Genomic DNA, 12,278 nt, shown 5'->3' with positions numbered 1-12,278 from the left:
GGGTCACTGCCAATGATGAACAGCATATAAACCCTTAAGGTCCTTGTGTAATGTGATATTGTACCCTCTAGCCCAATTGTCCATTGTATATGATTTATATACTTGTGTTCCCACATGTACTTCCTGTATTGATTTGTTGTTAATAAAAAAATATTAAAAAAAACACTGGATTGCAGTTGCTATCTATTGGCCATTGAGAGACGGTTTGGAAGGCTTTGATGCCACCGTTCGGCCATATTGGCAGTCCTCCATAGGAATGAATGGAATTCTACAGTATTTCAATTAAATGTTTCAAGGACAAAATGACATGTATTTAAGCATGATTTGTGTTTTAGTGGTGACATTTACATTAGTTATCTAAAAAAATAGGCGTTTAGCTAACATAATATAATTTAGAAGTATGCATTAAGGTGTCTGAAATATGATAAATGTGGCAAAAACAAATGTAGACTTTAATCATTTTTTTACAACGGGGGGGGGGGGGGGGGGGGGGAGTGCCAAGATGGAGGTTGTCACTAGCTATCACAGCCACAAAGTCCAAATGAGCTATATCGTCAAAATTCCTGAAAACAAACATTTGCTTTGAGGTTAGGCATAAGATTAGCAGTGTGGATAAGGTTAGGGTTCCGTTTAAAATCTGATTTCACAAGAGAAATTGTAGAAATAGGCGGGGTTTATGACTTTCTGGCTGTGGCAACTAGTGATGACCGAAGTTAGTATGTGTGTGTGTGTGTAATCAAATAAAATGTTATTAGTCACATGCGCCGAATACAACAGGTGGAAACCATAAGAAATAAACATTACAAATAGTTAAAGAGCAGCAGTAAAACAACAATAGCGAGATTATAAACGGGGGGTACCGGTACCGAGTCAATGTGCGGGGGCATCGGTTAGTCGAGGTAATTGAGGTAATATGTACATGTAGGTAGAGTTATTAAAGTGACTATGCATAGATAATAACAGAGAGTAGCAGCGATGTAAAAGAGGTGGGGGGGGGGGGGTGCAAATAGTCTGGGGAGCCATTTGATTAGATGTTCAGGAGTCTTATGGCTTGGGGGGATAGAAGCTGTTTAGAAGCCTCTTGGACCTTGACCAGGCACTCCGGTACCGCTTGCCGTGCGGTAGCAGAGAGAACAGTCTATGACTAGGGTAGCTGGGGTCTTTGACAATTTTTAGGGCCTTCCTCTGACACCGCCTGGGGTAGAGGTCCTGGATGACAGGCAGCTTAGCCCCAGTGATGTACTGGGCCGTACGCACTACCCTCTGAAGTGCCTTGCGGTCAGATGCCGAGCAGTTGCTGTACCAGGCAGTGATGCAACCAGTTGCAACCACTCTCGATGTTGCAGCTTTTGAGGATCTGGGGACCCATGCCAAATCTTTTAGTTTCCTGAGGTGGAATAGGCTTTGTTGTGCCCTCTTCACGACTGTCTTGGTGTGTTTGGACCATTCTAGTTTGTTGTTGATGTGGACACCAAGGAACTTGAAGCTCTCAGCCTGCTCCACTACAGCCCCGTCGATGAGAATGGGGGTGTGCTCAGTCCTCCTTTTCCTCTAGTCCACAATAATCTCCTTAGTCTTGGTTACGTTGAGGGATAGGTTGTTACTCTGGCACCACTCAGCCAGGTCTCTGACCTCCTCTCTATAGGCTGTCTCGTGGTTGTCGGTGACCAGGCCTACCACTGCTGTGTCGTCTGAAAACTTAATGATGGTGTTGGAGTCGTGCCTGGCCATGCAGTCGTGGGTGAAAGAGGGTACAGGAGGGGATTGAGCACGCACCCCTGAGGAGCTCCAGTGTTGGCAGATGTGTTGCTACCTACCCTCACCACCTGGGGGCGGCCCGTCAGGAAGTCCAGGATACAGTTGCAGAGGGAGGTGTTTAGTCCCAGGATCCTTAGCTTGGTGATGAGCTTTGAGGGTACTATGATGCTGCGGGTCTGTAGTCATTTAGGCAGGTTGCCTTCGTGTTCTTGGGCACAGGGACTATGGTGGTCTGCTTGAAGCATGTTGTTATTACAGACTCAATCAGGGACATGTTGAGTCCCGCACCTTGAAAGCGGCAGCTCTACCCTTTAGCTCAGTGCGAATGTTGCCTGTAAGCCATGGCTTCTGCTTGGGGTATGTACGTACAGTCACTGTGGGGATGACGTCCTCTATGCACTTATTGATAAAGCCAGTGACTGATGTGGTGTACTCCTCAATGTCATTGGAAGAATCCCGTAATATGTTCCAGTCTGTGATAGCAAAACTGTCCTGTAGTTTAACATCTGCTTCATCAGACCACTTTTCTATAGACCGAGTCACTGGTGCTTCCTGCTTTAATTTTTGCTTGTAAGCAGGAATCAGGAGGATAGAGTTGTGGTCGGATTTACCAAATGGAGCGTGAGGGAGAGCTTTGTACGCGTCTCTGTGTGTGGAGTACAGGTTGATCTAGAATTGTTTTCCCTTTGGTTGCACATTTAACATGTTGATAGAAATTAGGTAGAACTGATGTAAGTTTCCCTGCATTAAAGTCTCCGGCCACTAGGAGCGCCGCCTCTGGGTGAGTGGATTCCTGTTTGCTTATTTCCTTATACAGTTGACTGAGTGCGGTCTTAGTGCCAGCATCCATCCGTCTGTTGTGGTAAATAAAAAGCCACGAAAAGTAAAAAACTGAAAACTCTCTAGAGGCAAATAGCGTGGTCTGCATTTCATCACAAGATACTCTACTTCAGGCGAGCAAAATCTAGAGACTTCCTTAGATTTTGTGCACCAGCTGTTGTTTATAAATATGCACAGACCCCCCCCCCCCCTCGTCTTACTGGATGGAGTGTGCTGTTCTACCTTACCGGTGCAGCGTAGGATATTCGTGATCGTACCTAATTTATTGTCCAATGATTGCACGTTGGCGAGTAGTATTGCCGCTAAAAAGGCAGCTTTCCCACTCGCCTTCTGCGGATCCTTACGAGGCACCCCGCTCTGTGTCCTCAGTACTTGTGTCACTTCCTCTTGCAAATAACTGGGATGTTGGCCGTGTCGGGCGTTCGGGGAATGTCCTGTGCATCCTGCTTGTTGAAGAGAAAATCTTTGTCAAATATCCTTGAGATGTTGTAGGAACATCTCAAGGATGATCAATGGAAACAGGATGCACCTGAGCTTTATTTTAAGTCTCATAGCAAAGGGTCTGAATATTCATGTAAATAAGGTACTTCTGTTTTTATTTTTAATAAATTAGCAAAAATGTCTAAACCTGTTTTCGCTTTGTCATTATGGGGTGTAGATTGTTGAGGAATTGTATTTAATAAATTTTAGAATAAGGCTGTAACGTAACAAAATGTGGAAAAAGTGAAGGGTCTGAATACTTTCCGAAAATACTATATATTACCGTTACACTACATGACCAAAAGTATGTGGACACCATTTCAAATGAGTTGATTTGGCTATTTCAGCTACACCCGTCGCTAACAGGTGTATAAAATCGAGCACACAGCCATGCAATCTCCATAGACAAACATTGGCAGTAGAATGGCCCGTACTGAAGAGCTCAGTGACTTTTAATGTGGCACCGTCATAGGATGCCACCTTTCCAACCAGTCAGTTCGTCAAATTTCTGCCCTGCTAGAGCTGCCCCGGTCAGCTGTAAGTGCTGTTATCGTGAAGTGGAAATGTCTTGGCGCAACAACGGGACCCTTTACAAAGACATGCTAAACCTTGGGGATGTGGATTTATTTTGTACTCTTGTGCAGTACAACTGTTTGCAACTACCTTTAAAAGAATGTATGGATAATTGAACATACTTATATTTTTTATATTGTATTATTTGTACCAGCATTTCTTTAGAAAATACACTTTTAATGCAAATATATAGTCTCCAAAACATACATTGGTCTATTGTGCTGGGCAACGGGTTTCATACAGAGTGCTTGTGACTCCTTACTCCACTCACTCCGTTTCCTGCAATGCAATACACTGTATATGCATTGCATAATGGCTTATAGAAGGAAAAAAAAACGCATCTAGTTGCAGATGCCAGTCTACTCACTTAAATAGAATACAAATCAGATGAGTTATGACAAAACGCTAGGTCATGTTGCTACTGTAGCTTTAGGTTGACGTTTGAACAGTGGCACACATATCAGAACCATGGACAGCTGCCATTTTAGAATGGAACGTTGTCAGCCTTTCTACAAATACGTTGCCCAAAAGCATATAAATGTGATTTCATCTTTTAGTCCACAACACTGTTCCAGTAAGATCTTGGATAAAAACTTGAGAAGTGAGGGGAATTAAGGTTTGAGATGTTCACTCGGAGGGGTCTGGAGTCATCGTGCTCTTGTGCAGGGTGGTAGGTAGATTAGCAGTTAAGAGCTTTGGGCTAGTAACCGAAGGGTTGCTGTGTTCGATTCCCTAAACCGAGTAGGTGAAAAATTTGCCCATGTTTACTTGAGCAGGGCCCTGATTGCATCAAAGTACTAAAAATGTAGTTTTGACCCAAATACCAATATCAACACGAGACGCAAAAACACAATGGAAAGCTGGTTTGTCATTACATGAAGTGCTAACAGACAGGCATACCTGCTTTAGGCCTTTGTCCAGATTAAAGTACTGCTGGCCTTTTGCTCTGTCCATTCCATTGGCACCAGTGCATTACAGTGTAAATGCATTACTCTTGCCCTAATGGAGATGCCAAGTGGGCCTACAAGTAGGTGTTTAAGTTGAGAAGCAAATTGCTTCAATGTAAACGATGATGGACTGGCATATCTCATAACAACCTAGATTAACCTGATGTCTGATGTTGTCGGCCGTGCCTTGGCTTTACACATCCCTAGACCAGCCTTGACATATTCCAAAAAATTATAATCAGGTCAACCACTTGACCTTACAAATACAATATTTGCCTCTAGGACTTGGGTTTTGGGACTTGGAGAAAGGTACCACTTTCAAATTCATAGACAGAACTATGGATGCAAGGACTGACCATCCGTGATATCAAAATTATAGTTTTAACCATGTTTTTTTTTTTTTTTTTTTTTTTTTTTTTTTTTAGCTTTACAGTATTTGTTTACATTTACTTTGCTTACAAAAATGTGTAGTAAAACAAGCTTATATGTTGGGTTTTGATGGACTATCGACAGTTGAACTAAGCTCATGAAGCCTTTACTGTGTAAGTAATACTCAGTTTGCTTTATCAGGTAATTCATTTGGAGAACATCTCACCACACCCAGTGATGGTGAGGAATCAAGTTTGGTGTGACAGGAACTATCAAAGCAATTAACATACAAGTAAGACATGCACATGCTATTGATTAGATTGGTTCTTCAGGTTGGGGCAGAGATCAAAGAGTTAAAACACTACCCAGAGATGAGGGCAAACTCAGCTCTTGGTTCAGTGTTCTCCACTGGAGCCAGAGTTAAGAAGTTACACTGCTTCATTGCTGCTGTTGTCTTCTGCTCTGCTGCCTGGATGGATACTAAAGTAAAGATTCCTCAAATCAATAAGTTTTTGCTGTCCTTCATTGTCTTACAACCGTATACGTTTGGAACAATATACTCTACAAGCACTACACATTTCCATTTTGAAGTTCTGATACATTTTATGAGCACCACCAACACAGTGAACGGGAAAATTAATTGAAAAGCCAGCAACACTCTGTATTATTCAGTGCCCCATGAAATGACACCATATCTAGATTCTACAGACACTACAGACTACTCCCAACCCCACTTTTACATCAGCACAAATAATAGTTATTTTCACTATAAGCCCAATATTGTCAACATACCAGTCTGAACGTTGTATTTTCCGTATCTGATTATTTTTTAACAAAAATTCCTTCTTGCATTTGCTTATAAGCACAATACAAATTGACATTGATTAAAATGTAATATACTGTATTTTGAATGCGTTATCCACCTTGCAATGTTTTGAAATTTGGGCTTTTATTTTGAAGGGCTCCTCATTACCATAGGAAAGTGAAGCTATCGTTAGTTCTGCTAGCAGTAGTGAGAGAAACGCACAGATTCTCCAGAACTGCAGATGAGTCGACATCTTCCTCCTTCACTTTAATGATGAGGCATGGTAAAACAACAACAAAAAAACAGCTTTAATGCCATAGCAACATCAGGAAAACTGGGCAGTTGTGCTTCAAATACAGCAGTTTTGTAACATCTTTCAATTGAGCCTCTCATTCTCCTTAATTGCCGGTGTGGTGAGATAAATCGATCAGTTAGTATATGACGATACATGAGCTGCTCTGTAAACCACATCCATGTGGGAAGAGCAAGGCATGTTGCACTGGGACACGTTTTAATACAGTGAAAAAAATCATAATTTTACAATATTATGCAGATAAGACATCTTAATTATCTACAGTATGTTACACAAATAATTCTGATTCTTCCGCCACAGAGGTCATACAATAAGTTGTGTAGTGATTCATATGTTGATATGTTTTATTTATGAGAGGTATTGACATGTTGAATGCACTGAGCTGTCTGTCTAAACTACTGGCACACAGCTCGGACACCCATGCATACCCCACAAGACATGCCACAAGAGGTATCTTCACAGTCCCCAGAACAGACTATGGGAGGCACACAGTACTACATAGAGCCATGACTACATGGAACTTTATTCTACATCTAGTAACTGACGCAAGCTGTAAAATTTGATTTAAAAAAAACAAAAACATTATGGAACAGCGGGGACTGTGAAGCAACACAATCTGATTAATGATTTATTTATTTTACCTCACGTTAGTCTCATTCCAAACGTCGGAAATTGTTGGCTATCTGCACGAACTCAGTCTTGACTATGAGTCATCCATACATCAATTGTCTTAAATCGTTTATTTATTACTTACTAAGTAATTCACAGAAATGCCTAAACAAGCAGTAAATATGGTTACATGTGGTGATAGAATGTGCCCTAGTGGGCTAAACCGGCATGGTAGCTTGTTAGACAAAGGGGCAATGGGTAGTCGATTAAGAAGTCACTACAGAGTTTAAAAATTATAACAATTGAAATGCTAATCCTTACACATGAACGCTCACTCAGTCAGGAACAATTGCAATCAATATATATATTTACGCTCAGTGTGTCGTCTTGGTCGCTGGTGAAAAGTTCATTTATTTTGCAGAATTGTCCGCCTCTCTCCCTCGGTTGTGGTTAGAGGGGATTGTTCAGAGTGACAATCGTTATAGAATTAATGTTTCGGCGGTTGTCGTTCTTCTCGTTCAATGATGCCGAATTCCTAGCTGCAGACTAGTAATTAGTATCAAAGACTTGTTCTGATTCTGTCGGTATCGATAGTCTAATAGTTTTAACCACGTGGTATGGTTAAAATATTCAGCAATGGTCTACAACCTCTTCCTAATGGAGAAAAACATGGTCTGGTGATAATTTCTCAAAGTGGGCTTTTATTCAGAATGGCAGAAGAGGGCTGTCCCAGGATGTCTGACCCTAACTGGGCTCAGGGGCGGTCCAGGATGTCTGACCCTAACTGGGCTCAGGGGCGGTCCAGGAGGTCTGACCCTAACTGGGCTCAGGGGCGGTCCAGGAGGTCTGACCCTAACTGGGCTCAGGGGCGGTCCAGGATGTCTGACCCTAACTAGGCTCAGGGGCGGTCCAGGATGTCTGACCCTAACTGGCTCAGGGGCGGTCCTCTGATTTAGTTCAAATCAAAAGGGAATTGTATTTGTCTTCATTAAACAGTCCACAATCATATTACACCATTATTCAAACAGTATCATCCTCACTCATTCATCTTATACAACAATTAGATGTAAACCTCATATCTGAGGCTATTATATAAACAGCGTTATGGTAATGTGGCCACACCGTCTCTCTTGAGCTTCCCAAGTTGTGCCAAACGCACCAGTTCGTAGCTGGATTCTTCACCCATCTTTTACACTTTCTCTGGAACATGAAATTTGTTTCGTACCTCACGTTCTGTGAGGTGAAAGGATTTCCTTTGTCTCCATGAAAACTACTCTCTATAACTGTGTGTCCATGAGGCAGGGTCTTCCTTAGGAATTTACGACCTCACTCTGCCCGCAGCAGTCTGGTTGTAGAAGCAGAGAACGGGGGATGGTGCTCGATGTACTCAAAGGGGGCAACATCATGACAACATACACATGGATTTAGTACTGTAGATATGTGGTAGTGGTGGAGTAGGGGCCTGAGGGCACACAGTGTGTTGTGAAATCTGTGAATGTATTGTAATGTTTTTAAAATGGTATAAATTCCCTTCATTTTGATGGACCCCAGGAAGAGTAGCTGCTGCTTTGGCATCAGCTAATGGGGATCCATAATAAATACAAACTAGCTAGCCATTTCACACTGGTTACACACACACACCATCAGTGATGGGAAAAGTATCCAATTGTCATACCTGAGTTAAAGTAAAGATAACTTAATAGAAAATGACTCAAGTAAAAGTGAAAGTCACCCAGTAAAATACTACTTGAGTAAAAGTCAAAGTAGTTGGTTTTAAATATACTTAAGTATCAAAAGAAAATGTAATTGATCAAATATACATACAGTTGAAGTCGGAAGTTTACATACACCTTGGCCAAATACATTTAAACTCAATTTTTCAACATTCCTGACGGTTAATCCTAGTAATAAATCCCTGTCTTAGGTCAGTTAGGATCACCACTTGAGAATGTGAAATGTCAGAATAATAGTAGAGAGAATGATTTATTTCAGCGTTAATTTCTTTCATCACATTCTCAGTGGGTCAGAAGTTTACAAACACTCAATTAGTATTTGGTAGCATTGCCTATAAATTGTTTAAGGTTTGTAGGCCTCCTTGCTCGCACACGCTTTTTCAGTTCTGCCCACAAATTTTCTATAGGATTGAGGTCAGGACTCTGTGATTGTCACTCCAATACCTTGACATTGTTGTCCTTAAGCCATTTTGCCACAACTTTGGAAGTATGAATGGGGTCATTGTCCCTTTGGAAGACCCATTTGCAACCAAGGTTTAACTTCCTGACTGATGACTTGAGATGTTGCTTCAATATATCCACATAATTTTCCTGCCTCGTGATGCCATCAATTTGTGAAGTGCACCACTCCCTCCCTGTAAGGGTTCTCGTCCTCCTCTTCTGATGAGGAGTAGCGAGAAGGATCAGAGGACCAATGCGTGGCATGGTAAGTGTCCATAATGTTTATTAAACACAACCGAACACTGGAACAAAATAATAAACGTGAATAAACTACACAGTCCCGTGTGGTAACAAACACTGACACAGAAGACAAACACCCACAACTCAAAAGTGAAACCAGGCTACCTAAGTACGATTCTCAATCAGGGACAACGATTGACAGCTGCCTCTGATTGAGAACCATACTAGGCCGAACACAGAAATCCCAAATGATAGAAAAAAACGAACATAGACAACCCACCCAACTCACGCCCTGACCGTACTAAAACAAAGATATAATAACAGACCGAAGGTCAGAATGTGACACTCCTGCAGCAAATCACCCCCACAGCATGATGCTGCCACCCCCGTGCTTCACGGTTGGGATGACGTTCTTTGGCTTGCAAGCCTCACCCCTTTTCCTTCAAACATTTCTATTTTTGTGATCTTTGTACCCATGTGCAGTTGCAAACCGTAGTCTGGCTTTTTTATGGCGGTTTTAGAGCAGTGGCTTCTTCCTTGCTGAGTGGCCTTTCAGGTTATGTCGATATAGGACTCGTTTTCCTGTGGATATAGATACTTTTGTGCCTGTGTCCACCAGCATCTTCACAAGGTCCTTTGCTGTTGTTCACAATGTCTGCACTTTTCTCACCAAATACATTCATCTCTTCTTCCTGAGCGGTATGACAGCTACGTGGTCCCATGGTGTTTATAGTTGTGTACTATTGTTTGTGCAGATGAATGTGATACCTTCAGGCGTTTGGAAATTGCTCCCAAAGATGAAACAGACTTGTAGAGGTCTACAATTTCTTTCTGAGGTTTTGGCTAATTTCTTTTGATTTTCCCATGATGTCAAGCAAAGAGGCACTGAGTTTGAAGGTAGGCCTTGAAATACATCCACAGGTACGCCTCCAATTGACTCAAATGATGTCAATTAGCCTATCAGAAGCTTCTAAAGCCATGACATCAGTTTCTGGAATGTTCCAAGCTGTTAAAAGGCACAGTCAACTTAGTGTATGTAAACTTCTGACCCACTGGAATTGTGATACAGTGAATTATACGTGAAATCATCTGTCTGTAAACAATAGTTGGAAAAATGACTTGTCATGCACACAGCAGATGTCCTAACTGACTTGCCAAAACTATAGTTTGTTAACAAGAAATTTGTGGAGTGGTTGAAAAATTAGTTTTAATGACTAACCTAAGTGTATGTCAACTTCCGACTTCAACTGTAAGTATCAAAATTAAAAGTATACATAATTTTTTATTGATTTGATTTTAATCCCTTTCACCCCACAGATAAAGTAATAACCTGTTAAAATATTTTATAAAGGTTTAAGATAAATGATTAAATAATTCTACCTGGAAACTTAACCATTAGGATTAGAGGTTATGTAGCATGGATAAGGAGTAATTAAAAATAATAAACCTAGTTGGACCTGGGAAGAGAGGAATGTACTGTATGTGTGTGCCGAAAGAAAACAAAGAGGATCCTTAACCTATGTTTGAACCGACCTGGCTATAACTCTGGGGAGATAAGATAGGACAGGGAGAGCCCCTCCAGGTTTCCCGTATCTGGGGGGGGACTGGAACTGTCAGCTGGGTAGTGATCAACTGTGGTGAGACTTCATGAGAAAAAGAGAGAATCCAAATGTTAGTGTGTATGTATGTGCGTAGGTTAAGAAAATGTTATAAAAGTAACGTCTTTGTATATGCACAGGAGAGCTCTCGCAAATAAACTTGGATTTGACCAATTGTGAGCTGGGAAATCTGTCTGTTTCATTTAAACCAGAACTTTACACACTCTGGGTTTGCAGACAGATTAAAATAATTGAAATTTAAGAACATTGATTACAAAATTCTATATCATAACCAGAGTCTACATGACTCACCCGAATCCCTTTCACTCCACAGAGAAAGTAAATAATACCAATGAGATTTGTCTCTGTCTTTCTCAATGACTTCTGAAGACTGTGTGAAAATACAATGTTGTTATTCAGACAGGGCTGTCTCCAGGTAAACATTTAGATTGGTGATCCTATGCAGTCGCCAATGCATCTAGGGCAGCAATTCAAGACGGATTCAAGAAGATGCTTACATGCAGATTATAGGTGAATTGCACGGGCATAAAAATGCATGGAGGAAGGATTGTGTGGTGATTCACCGTCAGCTCTTACTTGTATTTAGGTTCTGATGTTGACCAGGTGGATTTTCTTGGAATCATTGACAGCAGACAGCAGCCAAGACTACTCTGCTCAATTGCCATTGGGAGCACAGCATAACCACAGTAGTCAATGTGTTCTCCTAGCAGTAATGAATGAAGACAATGCTTGACATACAGTCACGGTTTATAGCCCTTATAAAGGATAACACTGATTAATGTTTTACTGTACATCAAGTTTCAAGTTAATGTCACAGTGAAATGCCTGCTGCTTATAGTAGCATCTATACATATAAACTTTGTTTACATACCTATTAGATTGACTCTTCCAGGAGCTCGTGCTTAAAAGAGGAGATTCACCATACTTTTCATACTTTTTCTAAAAGGCATCTTTCAGATTTTGTAACCTAGGAATACAACACAATCGGGAAAATGAATGCACAATTCAGGGAGTGAGTTGAGTACAAAACTGTCTTACTGTTGCTTACTATACATATATAATACATGCATTGATAGTTTTAGCAACTGTAATGACCAATATAGTATTTAGACAATTATCACAATCATAACTCACCTTTCATTTGCACTTTTCAGAATCTTTGTCTTTGGCGAGTGCGCTGCCATTTTTTCAAACCAAATACCGGTTCCAACCGGTTGTTTTTAGACTATTGGTAAATCACCAAATCTAGCCTAGGTAGCCTACTATACTGAAGATAAAGATTGAAACGCACCAATACTAAACTCAGCAAAAAAAAATAAACGTCCTCTCACTGTCAACTGAGTTTATTTTCAGCAAACTTAACATGTGTAAATATTTGTGTGAACATAACAAGATTCAACAACTGACATAAACTGAACAAGTTCCACAGACATGGAATAATGTGTCCCTGAACAAAGGGTGGGGGGGGGGGGGGGGGGGGTCAAAATCAAAAGTTAGTCAGTATCTGGTGTGGCCACCAGCTGCATTAAGTACTGCAGTGCATCTCCTCCT

Source organism: Oncorhynchus mykiss, chromosome 4 (assembly GCF_057628025.1).
Source record: "Oncorhynchus mykiss isolate SJ-2025 chromosome 4, ASM5762802v1, whole genome shotgun sequence".
NCBI classification, from domain to species: domain Eukaryota; kingdom Metazoa; phylum Chordata; class Actinopteri; order Salmoniformes; family Salmonidae; genus Oncorhynchus; species Oncorhynchus mykiss.
This window is presented reverse-complemented; position numbering follows the sequence as displayed.